This window comes from Triticum urartu, chromosome 3A (genome assembly GCF_056163025.1).
Source record: "Triticum urartu cultivar PI428250 chromosome 3A, HENAU_Tu73, whole genome shotgun sequence".
NCBI lineage: Eukaryota > Viridiplantae > Streptophyta > Magnoliopsida > Poales > Poaceae > Triticum > Triticum urartu.
The window spans coordinates 236263929-236271397 of NC_141875.1; the positions used below are offsets into that span (position 1 = coordinate 236263929).

At 54.2% G+C, this 7469-nt stretch overlaps 1 pseudogene; it reads left to right on the top strand.

Annotated features, from left to right (window-relative positions):
- Nucleotides 1–625: 625 nt before the first annotated feature.
- LOC147979324 (uncharacterized) lies at nucleotides 626–1930 on the top strand (annotated as a pseudogene).
- Nucleotides 1931–7469: the final 5539 nt, after the last annotated feature.

Below are 7469 nucleotides of genomic sequence, written 5' to 3' on the forward strand. Positions count from 1 at the left end.
CAGGGCGGGAAATTAGGTGGCGTGCCTTCTAAGCCTCTTGCCCGCCGCCCGCTGCGAGTATGCCACGCAGCGCCAACTAGCCGGGCTAGCCTGCCAGCCCACGCACGCGATGGGACGCGACAGCAGGCTAGGCCCGCCACGACAGGGCCTTGGCGCGCGAGTGGATCCGCTGTGGCCAAGGCGGACCGGTGTGATTCCGTGCGGAGTTATTGCATGCAGTAAATCGCGCAATAACCGTGAGAACATGGGGTCGTGGGCGCAGTTAATCCCACGATCCCACGCCCCGCCCCCTCGGCTTCGCAGCCCAAGGGCTATAAGTAGGGGAAAAGAGGGGGAGCAGCGGGGCGCGTGCGCCCTCCTCCCCTTTTCCATTTTCATCTTCCTCCTCTTTGTTGCCGCCACACTCCTGCGCTCCGCCGAAGCGCTGCCGTAGCTCATCGCCGGCAGCCTCCTCCGCACCAAGCTTCTTGCTTCGCCGCGGACCTTGCCTCTGTCGCCGCGCCATTTCCCCCGTCGAGCTTGGTCTCCGGGACGCGCCAGAAGGGAGGGGAATGGGATGGCTCGGTCGTCATCGCTAACCACCTTGCCTTCCTCCACACCACACGGCAGGTGCCCGGTGCGGCCTATGTCAAGGTGCGCGTTCCACCAGAGGAGGAGATCTCGCCGGCGCCGCAGGGGGGGCGAGCAGGACATCTTCCACTCGCACTTCCTCCACAGCTTCGGCCTACCGGCAAGCGGGTTCTTCCGCTCCTTCCTCAACTTCTACCACCTCCAGCCGCATCACCTGACGCCCAACACCGTGACGTTGCTATCCGCCTTCATCACGATGTGCGAGGGCTATCTCGGCATCCTCCCCACCATCGAGTTGTGGGGAGCATTCTTCTACACCAAGCTGGGAACCTCTGCCAATGAGAAGGCGGCCCAGTGCGGCGCCTTTGTCGCGGTGCGTCGTCCGTCTGCGAAGAACGCCTTCCCCGCCATCAAGCTATCACAGTCGTCAAACTATGGCAGAAGTCATATTTTTACACGGAGAATGTTGACCCCACCGTTGACTTCCTCAACCTGCCGGCCTACGAAACCGGCTCTCCGGCTGAACCCCGAGCCAACTGGGGCTACATGCCGAAGCCCTTGTCAGCAGACACCATCGCCGCCATCAACCAGCTCCGGGTGCTAACGGACGCGGCAGGCCTCAAGGCGTCCAACCTGGTGGTCGCCTTCGTCGAGTGCCGGGTTCTCCCACTCCAAGGCCGGCCTCATCTGATATGTCGGATGAGCGGGCACCGGGACCTGAGCCAGATGTGCGCGAAGGACATCCCGGCTGTTAAGATTGCCCGCATGGTGAACGTGATCTCCGACCTCAAGTTGTTGGAGGGGTCTTGGCGGTTTGGAATGCGGCCATACTCCCGGGCCAACCTACCGCCTCCTGTAAGTTCTTCAACTCTTTCCTTTTTAGTATTTGTTTTGGTTTTGGTCTTGTCGTCTTGAATAGTCTGTCTTGTGAACACAGTTCGTCATGTCTCCGGCGACGGCCACCGTCGTAGGGCCGGATGGAGACTACCTGCCGGACCCAGCAGTGAGCGATGTGGACGACCCCAACTTGGGGGTGGCCGCCTTGGAGGACGACACCATAGGCGGAGGCGATGGAGCGGGCGCCTCCGAAGACATGGGAGGCATCGAGACCTGGCCCGACGATGATGAGGATGAAGACGAGCCGCACCATGCACGAGGCGCCGGCAGGGTGGACGCAAGCCCTTCCGCCGAGCCGGTTGCTCAAGGCGCCAGGCGCAAGCGCAAACAAGCCGCCGCCTTGTTTGGCAGCGTGCCGAAGAAGCCAAAGAACCCAACCGCCGCGACCAAGTGGAAGGAGGCCGCCGCGAAAGCGACCAAATTTCAGAAACTTCCGAAAGCGCCTCCCATGGTTTCGTGGTAAGTGCCCTTTCCTTGTGTTTTTCTCTTTTGTTGATTCTATCTAAGCTTTTCTGCTTTACTTTCTTGTCTTAGGGCTCTGCTCTCTCTTGAGAAGTCGGTCGCTACCTCCGTCATTGGGTCGGTGGAGACTTCTACCTCCACCCGGCGAATCGACCCCACAGCCGACCTTTGGGAGGCGCGGGAATGAAACGCACGGGAGGTGCGCGAGGAGCGGGAAGCCGCCCATAGGGAGAGGGCGGAGGCGGAGAAGGCGGAGGCCGCCGCGCTGAAGAAGCTGACGGAGGCGGAGGCCGACGCTGCTGTGAAGAAGCGGGCCAAAGAAGCCGTGTACCGCCAAGCGTTGTTGTTCGTCATCCCCCTGAACTCCGCACCGCCGCCCCCGGAGTTCACGACGCCGACTGGGAGCCGCAGACAAACAACCGGTCATGGAGAGGGGAGCTGGCGACGTCGCCATGCCGGAGGTAGCCGTGCCTTTGCCGTCGCCGGCTGACAGATCATGGGACAAGCAGCCGGCCGCCCCACCGGCACCACCAGCCGGAAACAAGGTGGTGACGGGTGAAAGTGCAACTATCCCTAGGTGGTTTTGGTAATTCCTAACAACATATAGCTCATTGAGCTAATGCTATTTCAAGATTAATATTTCAGGAAAGCTGAATGATTGGCATGGCATGGATGAGAAAAGTGGACCCCTCACAATGCTAAGGACAAAAGGATTGGCTCAAACTCAAAGCTCAAGACTCTACATTTTCTATTTTAGTGATCCAAGATCACATTGAGCCTATAGGAAAAGCCAATACTATCAAGGAGGGATGAGGTGTTGCTTAATGAGGCTCTTGCTCAAAATGCTTAGTGATATGCTCCAAAGCCCTCAACTACTTTCTCACATCCACATATGACCTAAACCAAAAGTCAAACTCGGCCCCACCGATTCTTTCTATCCGGCGCCACCGAGTTCAGATGTCATAGCCACTGCCACAAACCCTAGGCAAATCGGTCTCACCGATAGGGATCTCGGTATCACCGAGATGGGATTGTAATATCTCTGTTTCCCTTCGTAACGTTTTGGTCCCACCGAGATTCCCACCGAGATTGCAATGTAAACTCTCTGTTTCCCTTTCGTAACATTTCGGTCTCACCAAAATGAGGGAGTCGGTCCCACCGAGTTTACCTGACCAACTCTCTGGTTAGGTTATGACCAAAATCGGTCTCATCGAGTTTGTGTGATCGGTCTCACCGAGATTATGTTATGCCCTAACCCTAACCATATCGGTCCTACCGAGTTGCATGTCGGTCCCACTGGAAAATCCAAATGGTCACTAGATTTGCTGAATCGGTCTGACCAAGTTTATCAATTCGGTCCCACCGAGATTGGCCAGTTGTGTGTAACGGTTAGTTTTTGTGTGGAGGTGGCTATATATACCCCTCCACCTCCTGTTCATTCATAGAGAGAGCCATCAGAACGAACCTACACAACTTACTTTTTCTGAGAGAGAACCACCTACACTTGTGTTGAGGCCAAGATATTCCATTCCTACCATTTGAATCTTGATCTCTAGCCTTCCCCAAGTTGCTTTCCACTCAAATCTTCTTTCCACCAAATCCATATCCCGTGAGAGAGAGTTGAGTGTTGGGGAGACTATCATTTGAAGCACAAGAGAAAGGAGTTCATCATCAAGACACCATTTGTTACTTCTTCGAGAGTGGTGTCTCCTAGATTGTCTAGGTTTCACTTGGGAGCCTCCGACAAAATTGTGGAGTTGAACCAAGGAGTTTGTAAGGGCAAGGATATCGCCTACTTCGTGAAGATCTACCGCTAGTGAGGCAAGTCCTTCGTGGGAGACGGCCATGGTGGGATAGACAAGGTTGCTTCTTCGTGGACCCTTCGTGGGTGGAGCCCTCCATGGACTTGCGTAGCCGTTACCCTTCGTGGGTTGAAGTCTCCATCAATGTGGATGTACGATAGCACCACCTATCGGAACCACGACAAAAACATCTGTGTCTCCTATTGCGTTTGAATCGTCCAAACCTTTCCCTTTACATTCTTGCAAGTTGCATGCTTTACTTTCCGCTGCTCATATACTCTTTGCATGCTTGCTTGAATTGTGTTTAGATTACTTGACTTGCCCAAAGTTACAAAAATCTACCAAGAACTAAAATTGGGAAAATGGTAAGTTTTATTTGGTCAAGTAGTCTAATCACCCACCCTTTAGACATACTTTCGATCCTACAACGGGCCCGACTCCTGAGGTACGCACACCCTCGCGCTGCCGAGGCGTGAATGCGACTTCGGTGCCACGATCGCTGGAAGCTGGTGTCGCGAGCTCGTCAGCCCTAGATGCCGAAGAAACCAGCGCCGCTCCCGCCGAATGGGTGTGTGGAGGCGGGACGGGCGCTTTGAATGAAGTGATCCTGGACGTCCAGGCCAAACTCCGAGCTGAGGCCACTGCTCTTCAGCAGTGCAACAGGGTGTTCCTAGATTCACGAGCGGCCATTCGGGTATGTTTCTCTCTTCGTCTTTGATTCTTGTACTTCTCTGTGGGGGTTCGCCAGCGCACCCACTAGGTGTAGCCCCTGAGTTTCGGGCCGGCTACTGAGCAGGCGGCCCAGAACTTTACTTGGCGGGCTCCAAGTGCTAACTTTTCTTCTCTCTTCATTGCAGGACTATCATATTCTTCGCACGGCCACCTTCAACTCCAACGTCCGAGATCTGGACTGATGGACCGCCGACTTGGTGGAAAGCCAGAGTAAGTCACTATTTTCTTTCTCTGTAGGGGCGCGATAGCGCACCCGCGGGCTGTAGTCCCCGAGATTCGGGCCGACTATTGAGAAGTCGGGCCGGATCTCCCCGGCAACTATACTTCTTCTTTGTTGGTTATTGACATCTTTTTCTTTCTTTCTCCGCTCTTGCAGAGGCCAACGCCGCCTTGCAGCGGTAGCTGGGTGAAGCCAACACCGTGTTGCGTGCCAAGGAGGCAGAGTGCAACGAGCTGGCCTAGGAGCGCGACGACTGGCCACGCAACTGGCGGAGCAGGCGGAGCTTCTCCAGACGGCCTGGAAGGAGGCAGAGGTGAGGAAGTCCAATCTCCTCGCCGAGTTCGAGACCGAACGCTCCACCTGGACCGACAAGGAGGCGCTGCTAAAATCGGGCTTCGGCAGGATTGAAGACATGGTGGATGGTAGGTTTTCTTCTTTTTCTTTCTTTGGGCTGCCGGCTACCAACCGAGCTGGCCTCCAGCTTCTGACTTCTGACTTCTTTGCTTTCTGTCTGTGCAAACTTCTTTCCTGGCCATTCTGACGCCGCCAATGAGGCCATCGAGGCTTACCGTGAGGAACGGAGGGCGGAAGGCATGCAGATCGCTGCCGATGCCCCCCGGACCCTTAGCGAGCAGCTTCACAACATCCAAGCCCGCCTTCGGCCGGCTCATCGGATGCTGCGCCACCTTCAGCGTATCGGGGCCCAGGTGATCTCCGCCCTTTGGCCAGCCATGCCGGCTCCACGCACTCCCAGTCGGACTGCCGACTGGTTGGAGGTGGCGGCCGGCCGACTCGAGGCTTGGAAGGGCTCTTTGGCCCAGGCTGGAGCGCGCCGGGCCTTGGAGTTCGTCAAGGCGTGGTATCCTGGGCTAAACCTAGCCCAGTTGGCCACGTTTCGGCAGGAGGCCCAAGAGGAGCTGGTGGCGGTGGAGCGCGACCTTGTAAGACGGGCAGCGGCGATCGCCGACTACACCAACACCAGCATCTTCGTTCCTGAGCTGGCTGAGGATGGAGTCGAGGCACCACCGGAGTGGTTCAGACTGAACCCGGAGGACAATGAAGACTCGGCCGAGGTGATCAACTCCAGCAACGAGGGGGAAGACGACGGGGAGACGAGGAGGACGAGGAAGGCGAAGAAGATGCGCCAGAGGTCGGAGTGGACGACAAGCCTCAGCTTGACCATGCCTCGAACAACGAGCCGCGCCAGAGTGCGCCGACTGCTGCTAGAGGCAACCAAGCGGAGACTGATCAGCCTTCCACTCCACCAACCGGCACTACCGACTCCGCCAACCAGCCGGACCCCTCTGCCGCTGCCTAGGCCGCCGACTTATCTTTATTTTCCCTATTTTATCAGTCTCAACAAACTTTTGTTAAATTTTCACAATTCCACCCACGGGGTGTATTTCAAAATCTGTTGAATGTTGGCCAAGGGCCTTTTGTCATGTAAATATGCTTTGGGCTTCTGAGCATCGATCAAGTAGTAGGATTCATTGTGAAAGTGCAACTATCCCTGGGTGGTATTGGTAATTCCTAACAACATATAACTCATTGAGCTACTGGTACTTAAAGATAAACATTTCAGGAAATCTCAATGATTGGCATGGCATGGATGAAAAAAGTGAATCCCTCAAAATTCTAAGGAGAAAGAATTGGCTCAAGCTCAAAGCTCAGGACTCTACATCTTTTCATTTTAAGTGATCCAAGATCACATTGAGCCCATAGGAAAAGCCAATACTATTAAGAGGGGATGAGGTGTTGCCCAATGGCTCGCTTCCTCAAAGTGCTTAGTGATATGCTCCAAAAGCCCTCAACTACTTTCCCACATACACATATGTCCCAAACCAAAAGTCAAACTCGGCCCCACCGAAATTTTCTATCTGGCACCACCGAGTTCAGTTGACATAGCCACTACCAGAAACCCTAGTCTTTTCAGTCTCACCGATAGGGATCTTGGTCTCACCGAGATGGGATTGTAATCTCTCTATTTCCCTTTGCAACATTTTGGTCAAACCGAGATGAGCGATCGGTCCCACCGAGATTGCAATGCAAACTCTCGGTTTCCCTTTCATAACGTTTCGGTCCAACCGAGATGAGCGAATCGGTCCCACCGAGTTTGCCTGACCAACTCTCTGTTAGTCCATTACCAAAATCAGTCTCACCGAGTTTGTGTAATCGGTCTCACCGAGATTACGTTATGCCGTAACCCTAATGAAATCGGTCCCACCGAGTTGACATGTCGGTCCCACCGAAAATCCTAACGTTCACATTTTGAACTAAATCGGTCTGACCGAGATTCATGATTCGATCCCACCGAGTTTGGTGATTTGTGTGTAACGGTTAGATTTTGTGTGGAGGATATTTATACCCCTCCACCCACTCTTCATTCATGGAGAGAGCCAGCAGAACATGCCTACACTTCCAATATATATTTTCTGAGAGAGAACCACCTACACTTGTGTTGAGGTCAAGATATCCCACTCCAACCACATAAATCTTGATCTCTAGCCTTCCCCAAGTTGCTTTCCACTCAAATCATCTTTCCACCAAATCCAAATCCTGTGAGAGAGAGTTGAGTGTTGGGGAGACTATCATTTGAAGCACAAGATCAAGGAGTTCATCATCAACACACCATTTGTTACCTCTTGGAGAGTGGTGTCTCCTAGATTGGTTAGGTGTCACTTGGGAGCCTCCGTCAAGATTGTGGAGTTGAACCAAGGAGTTTGTAAGGGCAAGGAGATCGCCTACTTCGTGAAGATATACCCGAGTGAGGTAAGTCCTTCATGGGC